Below are 26,380 nucleotides of genomic sequence, written 5' to 3'. Positions count from 1 at the left end.
AAAATATGTGTTTGTTTGCCTGATAATAGCTTATGCATTACTTCTCACAATCAATGCAGCTATGTTAGCAATATATTATGAAAACTACTATCTAGCCGGCGGTCCCAAAACTACTTCAAAAATCTAGGTCTCAGTCCCACCAATGACAGTTTCTCCCCCCTTGACTTTCCCTCTGCAGCATGGCGAACCGAACGAGTACACGAGCCAACAGAGATTTCACTCCCAGCTTAGAAACTATTCCTCTCTCACTCTCTCTCTCTCTTTCTCTCTGTGTACCTTTCTTTGTCTCTCTATTTTTCGCTTTCTCTCTTTCTTTCTCTCTCTTTATCTCTCTCTCTCTGTGTCTCTCTGAAATCGGTCACTAACGATTCCGACACTACCAACCACAGGGTCCGCTGTCATAACTTAGAAACACACAAGATAGAATTTTCTAATATATATTTTTATTTATTGACCTGATGGTGAAGTTGAAGGATTTTGGCCTTAACTATAGTACCACACAACTACGCGAAAGTCATACTCCTTAAACTTATATAACACCGGATTAAACGCTTAGAACTTAAATACGGAAATTTTGCACTGCTCAAGAACATTGACAAACAGAAGTTGGTGACGGGAACACGGTATATATAGCCTACAAGTGGTTACCAGCATTACACATAAACGGCTGTGGTTGTGAAATCATTGGCGACATTGAACTGTGCATTTCGCAACCTCGCGTTTGAACTTGGAGAGTTTCAGCTCTGTCGCAACTGACTGCAGAGTCGGCGACTGACTCTGCAGGGAAGCTGTTCCAGTTCGCGCGCCGCAGAAACAGTTGAAGGAGTTGGAAACAGTGCCGCGTCCTGTGGGCGGGAATACATAGTTTAAGGTCCGATTTCAAACGTTTTGCTTGTTATAAGTCGTGTGGTTCGGCTTTATGTGTTTCTAAGTTACGACACTTCTAATTTACATCTTTCAAAGCTATTATTCTATAATTTGCGAAGTTTCTAAGTTATATGTTTCTATGTTATGACCATTCAAAATTATTTCAGTTCTAAGTAATGAGGATTTATTCTCGAGAATTCTAAGTTCTGGCTGTTCTAAGTTGTGTGATTTTGCTGCGCTGTACGAACTCCAGTCCTACTCGGCGGAAGCTCGATTATTAGCGTGACGTTCCGTTGCAAGCACTCCCTGCTTTCGTAATCGTAGCACGTGACGGCCTACCGATACCGCTGCAGAATATCTCCCGAACAGCCAATCCGCCCGAAGGCCAGCGTTGCCAAGTGTTTGCAAGAACTCTGGCAATCGCGCAAATACCTTTGCTGCCGTACAATGTCCGATGTGATGGAAACATTCTGTTTGACGTGACAACGTCTAATAAATCGATGAACGCCGGCTGCACGGACGAAAAAGGATTACTCATTGTCCCGTTACGCACATTGACCCGTTACGCTTTGTCCCGTTACGCTCATTGTACGCTTACTCCGCATCTATCTCTATTCCACTCGATTGGAACAACCATCGATTTGACTTTTTCGAGGCAAATTAAACTTTAAACACTCCCATTCGTTTCCTACTTTTCCTATCATCGTCCTATCCTATCCTATACAGAATAACACAGATTGGAAGAAGTTAAATAGCAAACATGTATTAAAGTTATAGTTAAAATAATCTCTTCGTTAAAGTAATAAACATATTTGAATTAATGAGTGCAAATAAAAGTAAATTTATCAATTAAATTGTAGATTTCATTTCACTCCTTCTTTGTATCCACACAAAATAATGATAATTCAATAAAAATTATTCAATTTTATTCATAAAAGTATGCAATCATTTCATCAATGTTTTGTTATGACGTCACGTTAAACTATCTTCCGTAAACCGACTTTACAGACAACCATTTTTTTTAATCATTTCTTTAGCAATGACCCATTATTATTATTATTATTTTTGGTACCTAGATTAACATCACACACAGCTGTACACGAATAAGTCGGTGTCTATTGACCATTGGCTACCATTACACTTCACCGTCCGCGCGGGGTGTGTGATTGGGTTATTTGAAATTTGTAATGTGGCTATCAAATTTTTCTTTCCTTCGGGGCGTGTCAAAACTGCGCACGATCCAATGAGAATGGTTGTTCAAGTGTATAATTGCGTGCATAATTTCGCGCATTTTGCAGGTCTTTAGCTGTTAATAGAGACCGGAAAAATTCGCGGGTTCAGTGACCTCCAGGATAGACTCCAATTTCCTCTACACACTCGGGCAAATGCCAACTTCATTGGCTGTTGACTTGCGAGTCGTCTCGACTGGGTGGCCTGTGATTCGACACTTATATGAGTGAGGGTCTCTAATTGGCCCACTGTCCTCCAGATTAACAGTGGACCAATGACAGAAGCAGCACTAAGGTATGATTATTTGAATTTTAGCATAACACGTAATGAACCCGCGAATTTTTCAGGTCTCTAGCTATTAATTATCGATTTGTGAAAAGTTACTATAAGAATATTTTTTTCCTGTTTGAATTTTGAGTGAAGCCACGAAGAAAAACACGACACGACACGACAGGACCGTCACGCTCAGCAGCCAATGAAACACGAGGTCGCCGCGACGTCAACCCGACAAAATAACGCAACCCCAACGGTCCGCAAGAACTAGATTCTATTTCTAATTTCGTCGTGTCGTGCCGCGCGACGGAAAGCAAAACGAAAACCTTACAAAACTAAACTTCAAAAATATTTACTTACTTGTTTAAATCTTTGGGCTGAGAAACGAAATTTCATTTTTTACGTTTGGGCACGCTTTTACGTTAGTAGTGTGACTTCAAATGTTCGTTACGTTTATTTAAAAAAAAAAATTCGTAGCTAACAGCGGAATTATTATCTGTTCATCATCAACACATCCAAGGCTTGCTTCCTTGTGTCTAAACCTAAACTTTATCCCACTTTGTGCAATAGACTTATTGTTATATTGTTATGCACTTCAACTGCCAACAGGAAATAAAAGATTCATATATATGGCCTACACTGTTTTTTTGGCATTTTACTGGCGCTTTGGTTTGGAAGGTTTCGCCGCCAGCGACATTAGAGATTTGTCGTGTTCGTGGTATTGTGAACCTACGATATCAACTCCGTCGTGCTGAAAATCTGTCACGGCGCTTAATCGTTGTTATAGTGTCATGTTGGTCGTGACACTGTGACTCAAGCTTGATGAATGATAAAATAGTGATTGAATTTTTGCTAGCGGCATGTGCGTCCTCTGTTCTTTTTATCGCAGAAACATTTTATGACTCCTTGTCGGACGATAAGGAAGCGTAATGAAATGTTTCTCTCACCGCCACGCCGTGACCCCACCCCCCTCCCCCCCCCCCCCCCCCCATACTCACCCCCCCCCCCCATCTCCCTCCCCACCACAGGGCCGGTGCGAGGTAAATTGGCACCCTAGGCGAAAAACCATAATTCCACCCCCACCCCCCCCCCCCCCCGGCCATCACCGGACACCCCAAAAACATTGTCCTTGCCTTGCCTCAAAATATATCACGTAAGCCTAATATTTTGTCAACAATCAAATGTAAGTAGGTTTGTGTTTTTTTTTTTTTTACTGTTTTACTTATTACAAATCATAAAACAGGTAACCGTGGACTTTAAATAATCACTTATACCGATATAAACATTCCAAACTGTTACGAAAATCCATTTTCATCTAGTTTCAATGGTCGTTAAACATGTTATACCAGCTGTTATGTGTCGTGCTGCGCCGCCCCCAGCTACTTGGCGCCCTGGGCGGTTGCCTAGTTCGCCTGTATGGACGCGCCGGCCCTGCCCCAACCCCCCCCCCCCCCCCCCCAATTCACACTTTTCTTTCCAAACTCTTGCCGCGCGCGAACCCTGGTCGTCTCTGCAGCAGTCGGCAGAGGCGCTCTGACACCGCGGGTTCATCAGGTAGAGAAAAAAAAATTGGTTGTCTGTAAAGTCGGTTTACGGACGATAGTTTAACGTGACAACGTCATAACAAAACATCGATGAAATGATTGCATACTTTTATGAACAAAATTGTATCATTTTTTATTTTAATAATAAAAGAATAAATACTTGAAATCATACTAGTAATCAGATTTTTTAAAACGCAAGAATAATTAACCTCTATTGCCGAAATTGTTGTTGTAATAAGCAATGAAAACCACATTGACTTTTCACTTCAGTTTATAAACAGTCGACGAAACAGTTCACGTGCAGATGACTTGTAATTAATTTTAAAAACTGGCGTTTAGCTATAAGGTTTAAATATAATTATGAACAAGTTTTCATATAAATAAACTGTAATCAAATATCTATCGACAATTATATGAATCACCATAATTTTTTAGTCAATTGTAACATAACCAATTATTACTGCACTCGCCGACAGCTTAACGGAACACAGCGTAACGGAACAATGAGCGTAACGGGACACAGCATAACGGAACAATGTGCGTAACGGGACACTTAGGCCTATTCGTGCGTGCAGCTGGCGTTCATCGATTTATTAAACGTTGTCACGTCAAAATGGCTTGAATTACACGTACCTACTTCATATTACTGAAGTGATTGTCCGCCTGACACGTCCTAAACCATCCTGGGCGCGGCTGCGGCGTGCAACCACAGATCAAATGAAATTCACTGTAACTATTTTACACTAAAGTTTTATATATGTGCAAGCGATAGATTTTGACGAGAGCTGACGATTGAAACCCAAACGAACGTCGTAGCTTCTCCGAGTCAAAAGTTATACTAAATGGAAATCTCGAAACGCAAAAAAAAAAAAAAAAAATGGCGGCGCTTCCCCCTCCACCGCGCGCGATGCGTCACAGTCCTCACTTAGCGTAACGAATTATTTTGATCCCTCAGCTATCCAGCGGTGTAAATTAAATTTCTGATGGAGATGATAAGATATGTAGCTGCAACACCCGACTGTATTCCCCCCCCCCCCTCCCCCGATTTTGTTATCATTCGTTTTTTTTTAATTGCCTCCCACTATGGAAGCAATTTTAAAGACGTATTCACGTAGATAAAAAAATTGCAGTGTAACGGGTTCTGAAAACTGAGTCAGACGACGCGCTGTGGATGAAACGCCGTGTGCTGCCACTGGCTCCACAACTGAAGACAAGAGAGATGCTGGGAAGATCACAGCAGTAGGAATGAAGTAAATGAGGAGCGTGTTGGCAGTTACGAGACAGGATCAGGTGTGAGACGGTGCAAGCAAGAGTAACAGGATCTGAATGAGATAATGATGTCCAGAGGATGAGGAAAAGAGGGAGCTGCCGAGGAAAACGATGGGACTTGAAGGTGCACAGGAAGAAGGCCCCCGAGGCAGCCCAAGGATATGGAAGCCAAGGAAAGGAAATGCGTAACAACCACGATGCTGCCATCTGTGGCGAATGGTGCTAACCAAAGTTCACAAATACAAAGGGGAAAATGTTTAATGAATTGTAACAATGTAGGCAGTGTGTTAATAATCTTCAGTGCCGAAAATCAGGCCCAAAGCCGAAGTTTTTTTTGCCTTTAAGTCTTTTTCGCTTTTTATCGGAACCCGTTTCATGCTATAGTTTAAAATTTCGGTCTGAAAATATCTGATGGTTCGATAGTACAGGTAGCTACTCAAGCAGAGAATTCTAGCGGCGGGTGCGGAAACTACGTGTGATCAGCGTCCAGAAATGTGGTTGAAAACACAACTTACGCACATAAGTCATCACGCACGCTCGGCATTAATTTTAAAGAATTCCGCGTTAAATTTTTTTGTCCCGGGTTTCGTATTGCAAGTGTATTTGGCAACACGAGAAAATATTAATTTGCTCGTTACCGAGGTTAGATGTTAACACATCTCTGACGAGTACTGAATATACTGAAAGATCCGCTCGCAGTATTTTTTTTTCCCTATTTGTGAATCCACCTGTAACGAACATAGGACACTATGCCTGGCTCCATAAACCAAGCGAGCACGGACATTAAAGAAAAGCGAGAACAAACAGGACCGCTACTTAGCGTGAGCGGAGGAGAGACAGTACTGAAGTCATTCCCAAGAGAGGTTACATCAGCCAGCGACACTTTGACCCAGAGAAGGTTGTGGAGTAAGTGGAACTACGCGGCGTTTTCTCCACAGCGTCTGAAGCAGAGTTCAAAACACCTTACACTGCAATTTTTTTGACGTGAATACGTCTTTAAAATTGCTTCCATAGTGGGAGGCAATACAAAAAACGAATGATAAAATTGGGGGATACAATTCGGTGTTGCAGCTACATATCTATCATCTCCATCCAAAAATTTAATCACACTACTGGATAGCAAAATGATCTAAAAATTCCTTACGCTAAGTGAGGACTGTGACGCATCGCGCGCGGTGGCGGGGGAAGCGCCGCCATTTTGAGGTCATTTTTTCTGCGTTTCGAGATTTCCACTGGGTATAACTATTGACTCGGAGAAGCTGCGACGTTCGTTTGGGTTTCAATCGTCAGCTCCCGTCAAAATCTATCGATTGCATATATAAAACATTAGTGTAAAATAGTAAACAGTGAATATATATGGTGTTAAAATTTAAAAAAAATAGCGTGTTTTATGTTTTGTATAGAAAATATTACCTGTTACGTACACGTATTCACGCACAACACACGGCCGTGTCCATGACACAGCCACATCAGATATATATATTTTTTTGTAAATGGAACAGAAAGAAGTATTCACGTATATTCGTTCTTGGGAAAGTCTGTTAATCAGCTGCAGTTTTCAAGCGGCGCACATTCAGGGGAAGGTCCCAACGGAAAGAGGAATCTCAAGGAATGCTAGCGTCAGGGACACACAAGCCCCTGGCCTTGAACCTAGTTACGGTCGCGCTAAGATCGTCTGCGAGCGTTATCGCTGGTGGCACAGACGCCGCACCGACACAGACCTTGCTCTTTGCTCGTCTGCAGCGTGCCTCATTATTAGTAGAGACCGGCAAAATTCGCGGATTCATTTAGCGATATGCTAAAATGCAAATAATTATACTTATATGCAACTTATGCTATTGGTTCACTGTTAATATGGAGAAATGTGGGCCAATTATAGACCCTCAGACAAAAGCAATATCGAATCACGAGTCCCCCCCAATTGAGACGCCTCACAAGTCAGTAGCCAATGAACAGGTGAAGTTTGCCCGAGTATGCACAGGATCGTGGAGTCTATCCTGGAGGTCATTGAATCCGCGAATTTTTCCAGTCCCTAATTATTAGATTGCAGTGTGCATTTAAATGAGCATTTAATATATTATATATCGTTCTTTCCAAAACACGATTTTTGCCATTTAGCTGGGTTCACATTTAAAAAAAAAAACACGACCTGTGTGAAATGGCTTTACAATTGAAATCTTACTGTTAATTTCAGCCAAATGAAATTTAGAGATGTATCCATCAGTTTGTAGTGTTAGTAAATCACTACATTAACTACCGCATGATTATCCCACAACAGTTTACCAGCTGCCTTTAAACACTATTTATCAACACAACTTTTTAAACAATATATATATATTTCATCACAGGTTATGCAAAAAAAATTAATGATGGATAACTAAAAAATCTAAAAAAAAAAATTAAGTCAATTTGTTTTCTAAAGCAGGTATACCCATCAAAAGCGTAATATTTCGACAATTCCTTGCCACCATTTGATAGATAGATAGATATGGATGTTGCGCCATGCGTATGTAACAAAAATTATTATATTCATTTTTCCTCGTACGCACACGCCCAATACTATGCGTAGTTTCGAACCTGTTTGTTAGGAAACATTATAGACCTGCAAAAGTCGCGGTTTCGATGGCCTTCAGGATAGACTTCACATACCACTGCACACTTGGGCAAATAACGCAAGTTCATTGGCTGCCGACTTGTAAGTCGTCTCAGCTGGTTTGTCTGTAATACGGTCCTTCTTTGGTTGAGGGTTTATAACTGGTTTGAGATTCGTCCAGATGAACAGTAAGCCAATAGCAAAATTATCTAAGAGGTGTATGTGTTTGAATTCTAGCCTATCACCGAATGAATCTGCGAATTTTGCAGGTCTCTAGGAATCATCTGACCAGCAAGTGTTATGGACAAAGTTTTTCAATATATGTCTGCGTGGATGTAAATGGGGCTGACTGTCGCAAGAGCCAGCTGGCCTGCCCCGAGGGACAGATCTGTAGTTCCAAACCAGCCTGGAGAATGAGTGGGGGAAAATAATATGGGGTTAAACGGGAGAACCTCGAGAAAAGCCCCCCATCCCCCCCCCCCCCCCGAGACCTCGGCAACGCCCGCCATGTTTCCCACTTGCGAAACAAATCCGGGTTAGACACAGCCGGTTTAAATTCTTAACATTGTACCACCAAAACCAAACAAAATATAAATGTTGCCAACTACAGCCATAAATTAGTCAGAAAAGCTATAGACATAAAAAAAATTGGTTGTCTGTAAAGTCGGTTTACGGCCGATAGTTTAACGTAACAACGTCATAACAAAACATCGATGAAATGATTGCATACTTTTATGAATAAAATTGAATCATTTTTATTGAATTATCACTATTTTGTATGGATACAGAAAATGAGTGAAATGAAATCTACAATTTAATTGATAAATTTACTTTTATTTGCACTCATTAATTCAAATATATTTATTACTTTAACGAAGAGATTATTTTAACTATAACATGTTTGCTATTTAACTTCTTCCAATCTGTGTTATTCTGTTAAGGATAGGACGATGATAGGAAAAGTAGGAAACGAATGGGAGTGTTTCAAGTTTAATGTGCCTCGAAAAAGTCAAATCGATGTTTGTTCGAATCGAGTGGAAGAGAGATAGATGCGGCGCAAGCGTACAATGAGCGTAACAGGGCACAGAGTAACGGGACAATGTGCGTAACGGGACACTTTTTCGTGAGTGCAGCCGGCGTTCATCGATTTATTAGACGTTGTCACGTCAAAAAAACTCACTTCAAGGCCACATTTCAACTTCTGGAATTCACGAAGCAGGTGGCTGCGTCAGGGAAATTGACATAATGTTTCTGTTTGACAGCAAGCGATTAATCAATTTTGTGAAACCACTTTGGATAAGATCAGTTTCGAGATACACTATCTCAGAAATAAAACTTGTGATTTCAGCGAGATGCCTACTAATACGGTCATACTTTTAGGATAGTGCAATAAAAAAAACCTTCAAAATGTTAGTGTAAATTGAGCTAATTTATATAGACGTTAAAAATTCGCAATATTTTCTGGTATTAGGATGAACTGTACACACCTTCACACATGTAAGCCTACGTCTATTGTTAGGGACATGCGAGGGGTAAAAGAAGGGGGGGGGAAAAATCAGAATTACCCTTTGTCAAATGAGAACGCAGTTTAAGTGTACAGTGGAATGGATTCCAGCCTGTATTTAAATAACACCACTAATTTTGAAGTTTGGTTATGATTACTTTTCAGTAACTCTTGTTTTGTTGCAGGATAACTGTACTTCAGTCGTTAGTGTAATAATGCTTACGACGGACAAATGGGGTAAGTTTTTTTTTTTTTTTTTTTTTTTGCAGTTCCTGAATGTACAACACTGTAACATAATAAACTACACTCTAGATTGTGAGTTTTTGTACACTTTTATAACAATTGAAAATGTATCGGTAAGAAAATTTAATGTGTGATAGCAGCCATTGAACACATGGCATAGGATGAATTATGCGCACGTATGTGGATTCTAATCAGTAGGGACTGGAAAAATTCGCTGATTCAATGACCTCCAGGATAGACTCCACGATCCTGTGCACACTCGGGCAAACTCCACCTGTTCATCGGCTAGTGACTTGTGAGGCGTATCAATTGGGGGACTCGTGATTCCATATTGCTTTGACTGAGGGTATAATATGGCCCACAGTCCTCCATATTAACAGTGAACCAATAGCAGAAGTTGCATTAAAGTATAGTTATTTGCATTTTAGCATATCGCGAAATGAATCCGCGAAATTTTCCGGTCTCTAGTCATAATGATTACGGTGTATAATTTTATTAAGAGCAGTGTAATACGATTACATCAAATTTGAACCAATCTTCTTTAAAACAATCTCCTTGGCTAGCGATGCGCACGTATCCCAACGTTGATTCCATGACTGGAAACATTTCTGGAAGGTCCTTCAGTTGCTCTGTCGAGACCACCTCCATGTCGGTAATTATGTCAAAACTTTTTCCTTTAGACACGACCCATTTTTTGACGTGACAACGTCTAATATATTGATGAACGCCGGCTGCACGCACGAAAATAGTGTCCCATAACGCACATTGTCCCGTTACGCTTTGTCCCGTTACGCTCATTGTACGCTTGCGCCGCATCTATCTCTCTTCCACTCGATTCGAACAACCATCGATTTTACTTTTTCGAGGCACATTAAACTTGAAACAGTCCCATCAGTTTCCTACTTTTCCTATCATCGTCCTATCCTTAATAGAATAACACAGATTGGAAGAAGTTAAATATCAAACGTGTATAAAAGTTACAGTTAAAATAATCTCTTCGTTAAAGTAATAAACATATTTGAATTAATGAGTGCAAATTAAAGTAAATTTATCAATTAAATTGTAGATTTCATTTCACTCCTTCTTTGTATCCATACAAAGTAGTGAAAATTCAATAAAAATGATTCAATTGTATTCATAAAAGTATGCAATCATTTCATCAATGTTTTGTTATGACGTTGTCACGTTAAACTATCGTCCGTAAACCGACTTTACAGACAAACAATTTTTTTGGTCACCATTTCGCAAACAAAACTCAACGATAACGCGTTGTTCGAAACCCATAATAATAAATACGGAAACTTCGGGGCATTCATTTAATCGCTAGTTAGAATACAAACTTTCTAACACTCATGATTGGAACGCGGTTATTTGTACACGCCCCCTCTACGACCGTGAGCCAATGATGCCCAGCTAAGTAAGCGAATCAAGTAATGCCGATTAACAAGGATAAAAATGTTTTCGCTAGTAAATCAACCAATGGGAAAGCAAACATCCATTTAGCACAACTATGACATCCATGAAATATCCGGGTCTCTGGTCACTGGCTTCTTCCGGGAGATCCAATCAACCCGTAACCCTATGACAAGGGTAATCCAGGTGACTGCTGTAAAATAATTACGCGAATATTTTAGGTTTCCACTCTTATCTAGAAATTTTTTCCGAGTCTGAAATGATACTGTACCAGAACGTACATATTATATCTACTTTAAAACTGAGTGCTAATGTCGTCAGAAAGAAAAAAATCTATTTCTGATAACAATATTTTTGCTGGTTTCTGGTAAAATAATTAAACATGCATTGTGTAAGCGGCCAAGGTCAGTTTTGGGTGTGTGTGTGAGGGGGGGGGGGGAGGGAAGGAGGATGAAAGGGTCATAAGTGTTGAATAATAGTCCCGCAGCAAAGCTACGTCACAAGAAGCAAAAAAAAAATGCCTTTAGCCAACGAGTGGCCTTGTTTGTAAACAAACGTAACCTACTGAGATGTGGCTGGTTTCTTGTATTTATAGATATCTACGTTCCCAATATATAAAAAGCGAATACACTAAAAATAATACAAATCCCTGAAATGAACGTTAATTATGATTTAAAATAAACAAGACCACCTGCAATCAAAAAGTTCTGTTCACAAATAATCCATTTTATTGTTCGTTCCACTATGTTTTCAAATACTCTGCGAATTCAGGTCAATCAATTAATCTTTGAATTTCAAATGGCCTAATTATTAGGATTTGTATGAAATGGGTTCCTGTTTCTAAACTAGTAATATACTTATTGCTTAAAAATAACCCTCTCTCTAATGTATGACGTTATTTACAAATGGGAAAATTTCATTCACATGTTATGTAACACGTTTTTCCGTGCAAAATGATTACTTATTTTGTACATTTGCTTTTTTTTTACCTTACGGAACTCATAAAAAACGAAACAAAATTACAGATTTACTACATTAGGTCTAGTATTTATTTAAAAAAAAAAAAACAATTCTACACGTTACTCACTATTTTCAATTTATAAATAAATTGGAGGCTAAAATAGTTTATGGAAAATCAAGAAAACAGAAATACTTTCTTTAAAAACTTTGTACGATTATTTATACTGTACGATTCCTAGCCAGAGTCACATAACTACTTACTGGCTGTGTTGAAGCCACGTCAGTATAGACGATAGTGTCTCTTGACGTTTCACCATGTCTCGTTACAGCCATCTTCACGGGCGAATAACAGCTGAATACGTAGTGTTCTGGCATGGATTTGGAATAGGTAGGTAGAGACCTTAACATTTAGAGGATACATTTCGAGGGAGGCTAGAATCCAGACAGGTGTAACTTAGTGTTTCTTCTGCAATTGGTCCTCAACTCATCTGATGGACTCTGAGCAAATGCGAAATACTCAAACAAAGCTGCATTGAATCGCAGCTACTACGTTGGGACTACTCACAAGACAGTAGACAATGAGGGGGGTAACATTTACCCAGTATGCTGGGAGTCTCACACGACAGCAGCCAAATAAGTGGCTGACTACCCTAGTATGCTAGGATTCTCACAAGACAGCAACCAATGATTTGGAGAATTTTCCTAAGTGTACGTGTACTCGGGTAAATGTCAGTCACTCATTAGCTGCTGTCTTGTGAGACGTCCCAATATACTCGGGTAAATGTAACCAATTAATCGGCCGCTGTCTTGTGAGACTCCCAACATACTCGGGTAAATGTCAGTCACTCATTGGCCGCTGTCTTGTGAGACGTCCCAATATACTCGTGTACACGTCAGCCACTCATTGGCTGCTGTTTTGTGAGACGTCCCAATATACTCGGGTAAATGTAACCCATTCAATGGCTGCTGTCTTGTGAGACGTCCCAATATACTCGGGTAAATGTAACTAATTAATCGGCCGCTGTCTTGTGAGACTCCCAACATACTCGGGTAAATGTCAGTCACTCATTGGCCGCTGTCTTGTGAGACGTCCCAATATACTCGTGTAGATGTCAGCCACTCATTGGCCGCTGTCTTGTGAGACTCCCAGCATATAATTCGGGTAAATAGAGCCACTCATTAGCCAACGAATGGGTGACAAATTACATTGGAGTATGATAGTTCCGACTAATAAGAACAATTTGAGGTTCTCACTAACAATTCGGGAATTCGAGGGGGGGGGGGGGGTGTAAGGGCGTACATACCTATGGGCAGGGCTGGTCCGTGGCTCCCCCTAGCATTCAGGCAAAGAAAAAAATTAGGTGTTCTTGAGGATTTTGGGCACATTTTGAGTCCTTTAAAGACCATTTTTGGCCATATTTTTTTTTGTCATTTGTGATGGTTTGCCCCCCCTACCCTTACAAATTCTGCCCCACCCCCCTTTACAAACTTTCATATGGGCGCCCTTGCGGGGGAAGGGGGGGGGGGTAATAAAATGACGGAGGCTTGGAATTGTTAGCCTGACGGCGAATTATGATTCGGGAGATTTCCGGGTTTGTCTGTCCGCGTAGCTGCCGGTCATAAGGCGGGGGCATCGCAATCGCCCGACGCCGCCGCTATCTCGCGCTGGGACAGATAACCGGCGCGCACCGGCTAGCCGGCGGCGGGAGTTATCAGCCGAGATCCAGTTGTTTCGATATCTGCCCTCTCTCGACCGCACGACCCCTGATGCTTCGCCGCGGCGCAGTTTCTGGCCTTTTCACGTTCGGCACCAGGCCCGCACACCGCGCTCGTTCGAGGTAGCGGTCCAAAAACCATGGACGTCGCAACCGGTGGGGGGGGGGGGGGGGGAGACACGTCCCCCCCCCCCCCCAATAATAAAAGTATTCAATTTCGTTCCCTCCAATAATATTTTTTTTAGTTTCGTAGTTATATTAAAAATATGATTTCTGTGATACAACCCATATGTTGCGCATGGTGCATTTAGTCCGATCGTGGTAATGTGAGCAATTTTTTAATTTGATCTTCGTGTAAAATCAAAATCAGGTCCGATACCGAATACAGATTATGTTAACTGTGTTTTTTACTAATTTGTTCTCTGAAAATATGTTTCAGAAAAAATAATTATATATTTCAACCAACTATAATTAGAATATTAAGGAAATAAAAATGCCTAAAAACCAAATTTTTGCACCTTCGAACCCCAAATTTTCCCGGGGGAGAACCCCTGGACCCCCCGCTTTTTTTCCAGGGGATGGATATTCCTCAACAACTAAATCAATTGAAGTCCCCCCCAAAAAATATATCCTTGCGACGCCCATGCAAAAACCCTGGTACTTCCAGTACAGGGCCGGTGCAAGGTAAATTGGCGCCCTAGGCGAAAAACCATAATCTCCCCCCCCCCCCCCCGGACACCCAAAAAAAAATTTTCCTTGCCTCAAAATACATCACGTAAGCCTAAGATTTTGTCAACAATCAAATGTAAGCAGGCTTGTGTTTTTTTTTTTTTTTTACTTATTACTAGGGACCGGAAAAATTCGCGGGTTCAATTACCTCTAGCATGAACTCCATAGTTCTACGTACACTCGGTCAAAATGCCACCCACTCATTGGCTGCTGTCTTGTGAGACGTCCCAGCGAGCGTAGCAGCCCCATTGATTCGATAAAGCTTTGGTTTTGGCGTTTCTCATTGGCCCAGAGTCAGCCAGGTGAGTTGTGAGACAATAGCAGAGGCAGCACTGCGGTATAACTATTTGTTTTTTAGCCTATCGCGAAATGAATTCGCGAATTTTTTCCGGTCTCTACTTATTACAAATCATAAACAGGTCACCGTGGACTTTAGATAATTACTTATATCAATGTAAACATTCCAAACTGTTACAAAAATCCATTTTCATCTAGTTTCAATAATCGTTGAACATATTGTATCAGCTGTTATGTGTCGTGCTGCGCCGCCCCCAGCTACTTGGCGCCCTTAGGCGGTTGCCTAGTTCGCCTGTATGGACGCGCCAGCCCTGCTTACATACGTCGCGACTCGACCAACCACACTCGATCTGCGCGCTTGCAAAACATTCCCTCGGGACCCAGTGGCCAAGAAATAGTTTCTAACACTACAAGAAATACGTTGTAACTTTGGACAAGCCTGTAGTTTTTTTTTTTTTTTTGCGTAGTAATATGAAATACGTTTTTTTTTTTTTATCGAGGCAATACAGAGTTTTTTCTTACGAAAATTGGTGCTTGACATCATATATTCTGTTTGAAAGAATATAGGCCTATTTCATATATTCTGTTTGAAAATTTTTCAAAATTTTCCGTGGGAAAACCTCCATACCAGTAAACAGCAAAGTCTAAAGCCGCCACTGGTAGGTTCTAATAATGCGGTGAAAAATTGTAAATATACATGCGAAATTCTTTGAAAACTACGTCTGAAAATATTTTTTAATGCTAATGTAAAAAAAATCTTTTAATTTGGAATACACATAATATATATCCAAAAAACACCAGTGAAGGCGTCTGTGTTAGGACTGAGGACTTAAGGCTCGCTCACGTTCATAATGCTGGTTATTCAGATTTTTCATCATAAACTATTGTTTGAGGGCTTTCATTATAAACAATTCATTACGTTGGCTATCTGGTATTTGATGTTTCATCTAAAGTTTTTTTAAAAAAAGAAATCGACTAAATAGTTTTTAAAACCGTATAAATTCTTGCAAGTGTTCATAGTTATGTTCACTTGGCGTGTACTTTTACAGCTAGAAAATAATTAGTAGAATAATGATGTCGGTCCGAGCACAGGATGAGGAGTGAGAAGCTAGAAGCTTGTGACGTCACGGTGACCATCTTGGATGACCTTGAACTTGACCTTTGGCCTCGACCTTGACACTTAGCGGCCACTTTCGATGACGTCACGTCAGCCATTTTGAATTCCGCTATCTTGGAATCGAGTGCCCCACTCCCCAATATTTCACCTTTTCGTTACGGTTGATCCTTCCTCCATCGTGTATTATGACGTCATATCCACCACATTTGATAATGACGTCATTTCCGCCATCATGTATTATGACATCACAGCCGCCATCTTGTTTTTGTCACAATCAAAGATGGCGGACAAGCTCCTGGCTCCTCATTCCTACGCCTGCGTTTGGACCGACATTTATATTCTACTTTGAGTAAATATCTGGTGATAAATTTGTAACCCAACAATATACATAAGAGCGCTATAGAAATAAATTTACACGAAAATTCCATATTTAATAATAAGACAAAAATTGTATACTGAGAGACATATTTTAAGGACAAATCGAATGTAGGCCTACTCATTTTTTGTAAACTAGCCGTAACGTCTGGCAAGTGATTCCTAAGAGTAAATAAGATGGAAACATATTTATAAGTGTAGTTAAATTCAAAACACTGTTTTTAATCATCATAATTTACTTGCAGCTAAGCAAACAATTGAAGAATAATATTTTTGATGACAGAATTCTTGCACCTGTGAAAACATACGGACGGTATGTGTAACTATTTCAAGCTGATAACGTTTTTATGCGTGCAAATTTGTAGATAGTGGCTGACCTAATTATTTGATACGCTATCATCAAAGGCAATGATTTATCACAAAAAATTAAATAAAATCGTGCCAAGAGTGTTGACTTCACACTGTAAATTACACTGATTACTTTATTGACTGGAAGAAATTTGTTTTTAACATGACGTAGATATTTTCAAGCGAATCAATAATGTCCGCGGGGTACAGTTCAAAAGCTGCTTTCTCTTTGGGTCAGCAGAATTGGTACGAGCTTACTTCACCAATAGACAGGCAGCTCTGAAAGACGTAACGCCATGCATGACTAAGCTAATGCGCCACAGAGAATGAACTGGAGTTGACTTGGCCCGATTTCACCGGACATGACTTGTGCTTTTGGATACGAGTGTATAATAGCCGATTCTGGTGCAATGTTGTTCTTATGGGGCTACGATTTTGAGGTGGATTCTTGTGGTGGCTTGTCAATCTTCAGAATTCGGTCATATTCGGACGTTTCCGTCGCTGGATGCCTGAGATCGGGAACTCATTTAAAATCTTCGGGCACATTCGTTTTTTTTTTTTCTAAACGAAATCCTGCACATTGGTTCTTAATTGTGCTAGTGCCAGGCGTACTACCGTTATGGATAGTCATATTTTTATATTTTTCTCGGTATACTGGTGATACTGCACTCTAGCGGGTTAAATTTAAACAAATATCTCGGTAACGTCCTCTTGTAAGTGATGCTGTAATTCCTTCAAACTAAAAAAAAATTGTTTATCTGTAAAGTCGGTTTTCGGACGATAATTTAACGTGACAACGTCATAACAAAACATTGATGAAATAAAATTTTATGAATAAAATTAAATAATTTTTATTGAATTATCACTATTGTGTATGGATACAAAGGAGTGAAATGAAATCTACAATTTAATTGATAAATTTATTTACTTTTATTTGCACTCATTAATTCAAATATGTTTATTACTTTAACGAACAGATTATTTTAACTATAACTTTTATACCTGTTTGCTATTTAACTTCTTCCAATCTGTGTTATTCTGTTAAGGATAGGACGATGATAGGAAAAGTAGGAAACAAATAGGAGTGTTTCAAGTTTAATGTGCCTCGAAAAAGTCAAATCGATGTTTGCTCCAATCGAGTGGAAGAGAGATAGATGCGGCGCAAGCGTACAATGAGCGTAACGGGACAATGTGCGTAACGGTACACTTTTTCGTGCGTGCATCCGGCGTTCATCGATTTATCAGACGTTGTCACGTCAAAAAAAATACACATGATCTCTGCTTTCTGGGATTTAAAAGAATAGAAACACAATTAAAGAAAGAATGAGAAAATCAAAACATATTAGCTACATACGTTTACGGGGAGATTATTTTAAGAAGAATTATTGTAATCCTTAGTGGGTTTCGATAATTTTTTTTCCTCCCTTCCTATTGTAGTCCGATATGCCTTACACACACAAGCGGCAGGAATTATCTTTCCAAATAATCTATATTTATTGCTGCTTTGCATATATACTTTGTTCTTACATCAATTATTTCATGATTTCGCTAAAAACAGCTCCAAAGTAGGGAAGACAAATGAAAAAAAAACTAAATATATAAATGTGGTTTTCTTTTATCAAGCAAAATCATTACTTACATTTCTATGCGTTAACGTTGGAGTTCTAAAAGTCTACCGTTCCCCGAGATTTTAGCGTGACAGTCAATATTTATTTAAAATTCATCTATAAATAAAACGTGCTCATAAAAATGATATAATGGTTTTACAGGACAAACGCCTTCACAAATTTTAGCTACGGGCTTGGCTTGATAGGGATTCGTTTTGTTACCCGACTGAGAATTAAACGTGAATTAAAATTTGTTGTAATTTTTATTTTAATAGGTATTATTTTTAAATTTTGTCACATTTATTATTACAGGTTTTTTTATTAATGTTCAACCATATTTTATTTGTGCGATTATGGTTTAGTTTTTTTAAGAGATTTTTTTTTTTTCATTTTTTTATCGAGGAAAATTGAAATTATTTATTTATTTTGCAAATAAGTGTGAATTAGCAACTATCGGTAAAAGTGATCAGACCACTCAATTTCCGCATGCCTTCGTAAGTTGGACAATAAAGGGAGAAGTAACGTACCAAAAAAAAATTAATTTGAATGTGTTAATTTTTTGCCATTCGCTTATCCTTCTTATTCACGAAGAAAAAAATAATACCGATGAAAATAATCCAGTTGAATTAAATTTATGTTATTTAATTTCGAATTTCTTGACGGCTCCTTTGCCGCTACATGCATATTCTCCAGTAATTTTATTTTACAACTGTAATTAATCGTTCGATATCAAAGAGGCAACAAATAAGGGAATAGTACTGTTTAGGTATTCAAGAACGCAAGTTTCGCTCGTAATTCTAACTCGTCCCAGGGAAAAGGTATGGTGGTTTGGGTTCGGGTTGTAGGGGCAAAGTCCCCCCCCCCCCCCCTCATTCGAATGTGTCCATAGGCTAATATGTCTAAAAGCTCTGTGGAAGGACTCACATTACAATAATTATGGGACAAAGACAACTCCGCAAAAGGTGAAAATTGGTCTTAAAATAATTTTAGCAGCCGGTATATGAAAAACAATTTTTTTTGCGCTTTGTTTTATGAAGTATAGGCTACGAAAAAAAAAAATCTGTACGTTGAATTTGACTTACGCCCGAAACTTTCAGGCAACGTCTGACCCTTCAGTGTATGGGAGGGGAAGGGTGGTGCCAATATCGCAGCGGAGAGATTAAGGACAGTTGTGTTTGTATTCTATGAGCAGTGTTCGCACTGCGGTTACACACACGCTGTGTACCTAGAGAACATCCCCTGGTGAACAATATTCAGGAACGATATACCATGTACGATAAATATCTTACGAAAAGTCAAAATGTAAACGGTGCATATTTACCAGACAAATAAGCATTGTTTTTGAAATTAAAACTTCCATTGTAAGGTTTGGACGGGGAGTAAATTCATAAGTAGTCATCGACATGGTCACGTGACGTGTTAACGATAACACTATATCTGTTCCTATTAGTATAACTTATTGCGCTTTTAAATCTTACGTTTACGATTACTGTGCAGTAAAAAGTGAGTATATAATATATTAATATTCTCATATAGGTATATAGTTTGAATAACGAAGAAAACTGAGTCTTTGTAGCAATATAACCTAAACATTAAGAACATTATTTTTTTATTTTTTTAATACCTACAATTAATATGCAATGCGTATTTTATAGTAATTTAGGAGTTATTTTACTAACGTGGTAAAACAAATTTGTTGTGTTATAATTTTTTTTTCTCGTAAAAATTGCGAAAAGGTCTCTGATTTTTATAGTTTTCTTATGTTACACAATTATATTTTACAAAGTTAGTATTTCTTGTTTCAAATTATATTTGTATTTTCTTCATTCTATTATTAATATTAATAATAGATACTTTGATTTACAAGTTTTAATTTAAGATCAAACAATTAATTTGGATATCCAAAAATAACAACTGTTTGTTTATATAGTTTTTAAGTTTTCACTTCTGTCGGCAGTCCTCATGACTGCTTTGAAATTAACAAAAAAACACTGCCTTGTAAGTGGAAGAAGACAATATTGTTCTTCAGAGTGTTGATTTTTTTACCTCGACGTTAAGTTTTGTTTTTTTACCGCTTATCGCAGACTCGTTACATCAAGCACGTCACAGGTAAACTGGGACACGGGAGTGACAGCTATCTTCTATCTTCCACGGTTGTTTACCCCAAACGGGCGTTCAATCACTAAGAGGCTTATTACGCAGCAGCTACCTGCCGTTTGACGGGGCACGCCTTGAGAGGTTACGAAACAAAGTAATCTTCGTCTCTTGCACTTCTCTTCAGTTTCTCTTAACATGCACACTGCACCGGAAAAAAAAAAACATTTTCTGTGCTTTTACACAAACGATGCCAAGAGAAAGATATTGGAACGTATGTATTAACGAGTGCCTGGTTGCCGCGGAAGCGGTAGATAGCGCGATTCGTTCGGTTCGCGTCCGTCACCGTAGATGGAAGCACCGTAGGGGAATAATATTATTTCGTTTCTATAACACGATTTTATAACAAATACGCATCCCAAATACACCAAACTTATTTATGAGGTGTTACAATATTTTTTAAAACATTGTGCAAATGATCCCGGGTGTAATTTGAATTATTATGTGTAACTGTAAAACACCATTGTTCGTACAAAAACATATAAGAAATTTCAACATTACTTAAAAATAACCGTACCGATTGTGCTGAAAATCGGTGGACGATCGTTAAATTACATAATATTAATAATTCAAACAACGAAAATATGATTGAAAAGTCAAATCGATGGTTGTTCCAATCGAGTGGAAGGAGAGATAGATGCGGCGCAAGCGTACAATGAGCGTAACGGGACACATCGTAGTGGGACAATGCGCGTTGCGGGACACTTTTTCGTGCGTGCAGCCGGCGTTCATCGATTTATTAGACGTTGTCACGTCAAAAAATACAGTGCAGTTAACGCGATTGTCGAGTAGTCATTTACAGTGGCATAGATGTCAGACATTAAAATTTAAAAAAAAAACTCAATGAAAGGTTCCTAAATAAAATTTGCATTTACTTTATATAGTGCTAGTTAATGCACTTAATTTGCGTCATTTAGAATGCATATTAAAATATGAAAACATTCTTTACAAAAATTAAGTACATACTTTTATCTTTATTCCAACATAGGTACAGTAAGCAAATAAGGAAATATTTACCTCCAGCGTAATCACGCATGGTATCTGTAACAGTGCATGATTACAAATTCAGCTTATCTGTCTAATGGTGACTAAACGTACTTCACCTGAATACGCGGTAATAACGCCTTCCGCTGATAAAAAAGCTACCTAACTTCGGGTGAACGGCCAGACATCACCATGTTATTATTCGCGTTATTATCTGACATCAGTCCGGATTTTTAAAAAAATGCTGTACGCACTTTAATGTTTCGACACGTCCGATTAACTGAAAATCCAGCTAAAAAGAACTTACGAAAAATTTAACTGTGCACAACTCTGTGGAGTATAGCCCGAAAACAGGAAAAAAACAAATAGATTTTTTTTAGGTTGTTACATAATTTACATGGATGATGATGTATCGCAAAAAAAAAGGTTTTGTACAATTTATTATAATATGCAATCCACTGTATATCCAGCTCACGCTTATAGTTCGGGAAAATGGCGTAGTTATCTTGGGGCTGATAACAAACGTATCGGGTGTTGCAGTAAGTCTTCCCGCATTGACTCAGTTAAATGCTGATCGAGCTTCTACCACCGAGCGTACCCAATAGGAATATGAATGTTGAAAATATGTACAAAGTTTATCGATGGTTTGTTGGCTTTTTTTTTTTTTTTTCGGCCGTGTCGAAAGAGAAGAATTTACCAAAGTTTCGGTCGATATGGCCGTTCGCCCTCTTCCGATGGCCAGTCTTCGTGGGCAGTGTTACGCTAGCAGTTCGAGGCAGCGAATAGTTGGAGCGAGGAGAATGCTACAGCACTCGTTCTGTCCCTGGGAGGATCAGACCATGCCAGTTCCGCACCAGAAGTACTGTGCTTTATTGGTAGAGACCGGTAAAATTCGCGGATTCAATGACCTCTAGGATAGACTTCATTATCCTCTGCATTTCTCAAGTAAACACGCGTGTTCATTGGGTACTAAATTGTGAGGCGTCTCCACTGGGTAGCTTGTGATTCGACGCTTCTTTGGTCGATAGTCTCTCATTGGCCCAGAGAGCTCCAGTTAAACGGCGAGCCAATAGCAGAACCAGCAGAATTGTACCTACACATGTTTGAATTTCAGCCTATCACGAAACTGAATCCGCGAATTTTTTCCGGTCTCTGCTTATTGGTAGAAGCTCCTGAGCTGAAATGTGGCGACCCAAAACATGGGTGTGTTGTACAGAGGACTGCAGGGCTTCCGCAGATAATCTTGGCGGTCGTCTTTCCTTTAAAGACTGTTGCGAGGACTCCAGCGACGATGCTAGCCAGCCAGTCAAACCCGCGCCCCTTCTTCCGTTAACGTGACACGCCTAATCCGATTAGCAGCGGCGCCTCGCCACCCCCGCTTCCCCCTTCCACCGCTGAGCCAGGATGATTCTCCACGACACTCTCTCGAGGGTGCAGCACATTCCCAGAGGCCCGTCTGCGTGGAGTGGCGTAACAAGGATGCTGTCGTTCTGGAAGCTTCGAGCGTCAAGTCGTGGATTCTGAAGACGCGACTACTTGGAGGGCTACGACTGGGTAGACTGACCCGTGAGGACAGTGAGGTGACCCCTCTGTGAGAGAGAGCGGACGCCGAAGCGACGGACTCCGTGTGCGAAGTATCCGGAACTGTGTTGCGTGCGACGGACGAGTGAGTAGTGCGATGCAGTGTGTCGGGACAGAGGTAAGACGTAAGAGACTAGCAGTAGAGAGAGAGCCACTGTCGAGTGGGGAGTGTGAACTGTAGATGTAATGAAAGAGTGTTTTTGACGTGACAACGTCTAATAAATCGATGAACGCCGGCTGCACGCACGAAAAAAAAAAGACTCATTGTCCCGTTACGTTCATTGTCCCGTTACGCTCATTGTACGCTTGCGCCGCAACTATCTTCCGCTCGATTGGCCTATGAATCTACTATTATAATAAATAGGTTAAGGCGGGCTTTTCAAAAGTAGCTTTTAAATTTAGTACTTTAACTAAACTATTTTATTATTAATTAATTTTTTGTTATTTTTCCATTTTTCCAAAATAAAGAGCAATAAACAAAAAGAAAACATAAAAGCGAATTAAAAAAATATTTAGAAATTTTAATATCAAGTTGAACCGCCTAACCGACGTGCAAGGGAATATACTATTTTATGGAGCCAATTGAACATTCCAATTAAACAATCACTTTCATTCAAAAAAGTTATAGTTAAAATAATCTTTTCGTTAAAGTAATAAACATATTTGAATTAATGAGTGCAAATAAAAGTAAATTTATCAATTAAATTGTAGATTTCATTTCACTCCATCTTTGTATCCATACAAAAGTGATAATTCAATAAAAATGATTCAATTTTATTCATAAAAGTATGCAATCATTTCATCAATGTTATGTTATGACGGTGTCTCGTTAAACTATCGTCCGTAAACCGACTTTACAGACAACTTATTATTTTACTAGTAGGTGTGTTTAGTATGTATGAGGGCACAGGCTCTAGGCTAGGGAGCCAGGGAGCCACGGCGGACACCTTGAATTACGTCATTTCCGGCGGCCATATTGGAATATGACATCACGGCGGCCATCTTGGACGACCTTTACCTTTCGACCCTGGCAGCCATCTTGGACTACGTCACTTCCGGCAGCCCTCTTGGATTCCGAAATTTTGTTAAATGTATATAATAAAAAACGTTCCTTTATAATATACGAAAATCGCAAGACATCGCGAACCTTACAACTTTAAATTATAAAACACTAGAAAACAAGTTTTTTTTCCTGAGTTTTTTTTTTTTTTTTGTTATCCTGAAAACATATGAAACAATCTAATAAATGTATGTATATACAATAGTATGTTGGTATGTATGACGTTGATAAACTCAGACACCGTTTGACCGATAACCATGTAAGTTGGCACCTCTAAGTGTTTTTTATGGAGAATTTTCTCGTGCTATACCTATATTTAGCAATAACTCGCCGCTAGATGGCGCTGCACTGCAGCGACTTATACACCGTGCAACCGATCGCCGTGTTAAACTGATGTTCAGATTAAGAAGACAATCACTGTCTACATCTGATATCGAAAAAAAAAAAAAAATTGGTTGTCTGTAAAGTCGGTTTACGGACGATAGTTTACGTGACAACGTCATAACAAAACATTAATGACATGATTGCATACTTTTATGAATAAAATTGAATCATTTTTATTGAATTATCACTATTTTGTATGGATGCAACGAAGGAGTGAAATGAAATCTACAATTTAATTGATAAATTTACTTTTATTTGCACTCATTAATTCAAATATGTTTATTATTTTAACGAACAGATTATTTTAACTATAACTTTTATACATGTTTGCTATTCAACTTCTTTCAATCTGTGTTATTCTGTTAAGGATGGGACGATGATAGGAAAAGTAGGAAACGAATGGGAGTGTCTCAAGTATGATGTTCCTCGAAAAAGTCAAATCGATGGTTGTTCCAATCGAGTGGAAGAGAGATAGATGCGGCGCAAGCGTACAATGAGCGTAACGGGACACAGCGTAACGCGACAATGTGCGCAACGGGACACATTTTTTCGTGCGTGCGGCCGGCGTTCATCGATTTATTGGACGTTGTCACGTCAAAAAAAAATGACAATGTACTAAAACGTTTGGTGAACATTTTAGCTTCTGTCGCGGCTGAGTCCCACAAAGACAAGAACACTCAACGCAATTGCCGCGAAAGACGGCGATCCTTATTAAGGAAGCGCTTCGTTTCTTTTTTATTATTATTATTATTTGTCATTTCGTCTTCTCGGAACTGATGGCGAACGCGACCTTGACGCCTCATCATTCGTCCCCGTCGTCCATTGGAAACGCGACGGGAAAAAGTGGAGCAGCATTCGGACGATTAAGGAAGGGTTCGCAGATCAACTGGCGTTGACGCCTATACCCCCTCTCTTCACTTGCACTACCCAATCATCCGGCGAGAACTGACCCACATCACGAGTCCGCGACTGTCGCAACCTGAACCTGGTTGCGGCACAGACTGTACCCGCGACTACACCACGCGGGAGGCCGTGTTTGCCGCAACAACTGAAGTCCTCGCCGAGAAAGAAATAGTTCCGTAGTTTCCAAAAAAAGTTATATATATATATAATAACAACGTATACCTGCGAAATTGGCGTTATTTTCTGCTACCAGTCAGGATAAACACACACACGTACACTAATACGCAATGGCGGCTTCAGGATGACTTTTCGGGAGAGGGCTATCGCACAAAGAAAGGTCATAGTGGCAAAAAATGAAAGTGGTCAGATATTGGCCTTGGAATATTATTTACAAATGACAGGTTTTCAAATACAGAACCTTAGTAGCTCCATGCAAACTTTTGATGAGATAAAAGTTTTAACATATGAAATTTAATGTTTAAGTAAACATATACACTAATCAATAAAATTGGTCTGGGGAGGGGCTATCGCCCCCACCGCCCCCCTTCTGGAGCCGCGCTTGCTAATACGTCAGTGACCAATGAAAACACAGTTTAAAGGTGGGCCCGCCTGGTCCGGCGCACGAGCTATGGGGGGTGTCACTAAGGGCGACATTGGCTGGCGCATCACACGTCTCTTCACCTCTACGCGCCGGGACACAGAGCTGACATGTGCGCCCCTGTGAGACTTGTAGCGCTGACACTACAGCTGGGGACACCTGTATTTCGCGAATAAATTTCGTGTCAAGGTATTTCACAAAATACTGTAGCTTTTCTCCTGTGGTTATTGGCTGAGGTCGGTGAGAGGTGTCGTCCCGCTCTTGACGGGGCCAATGAGAATGTGGTCACCGTACTGCTGCACCCTCACAATTGACCATGATTCTTAGAAAAATCTACAGTGTTTTGTGAAATACCTTGACATGAAATTAAATCGTGAAATACAGGTGTCCCTACCTACAGCTTTATCGTGGGATGCATTCGATGGTATGCAGAGGTTGGTAGTGAAATTTATAAGAAGGAATGGCAATGCAGCCAATAGAAAACTACCGAAACGAAAAAAAAGTTTGTGGACATTTCATAAAACTTGGAAATGATGTGGGAAAACTAGGTTCGTAAGGATAGCCCAATTAATTTTATACTGTCTTATTAACTACTAATATTTGCATTACTAATTATTAGAGACCGGAAAAAC

The 26,380-nt window shown here is 39.6% G+C and overlaps 1 protein-coding gene across 2 annotated transcripts in view; it reads right to left on the bottom strand.

The window, feature by feature from the left end:
- Positions 1 to 26,380, bottom strand: part of LOC134541460 (peptide transporter family 1) — a 130,116-nt gene that overhangs the window by 73,560 nt on the left and 30,176 nt on the right. The gene's annotated exons all lie outside the window — the stretch shown is intronic.

Source organism: Bacillus rossius, chromosome 18 (assembly GCF_032445375.1).
Source record: "Bacillus rossius redtenbacheri isolate Brsri chromosome 18, Brsri_v3, whole genome shotgun sequence".
Lineage (NCBI taxonomy): Eukaryota > Metazoa > Arthropoda > Insecta > Phasmatodea > Bacillidae > Bacillus > Bacillus rossius.
The sequence above is the reverse complement of the archived record's forward strand: the minus strand, read 5'-3'. Positions and strand labels throughout refer to the sequence as shown.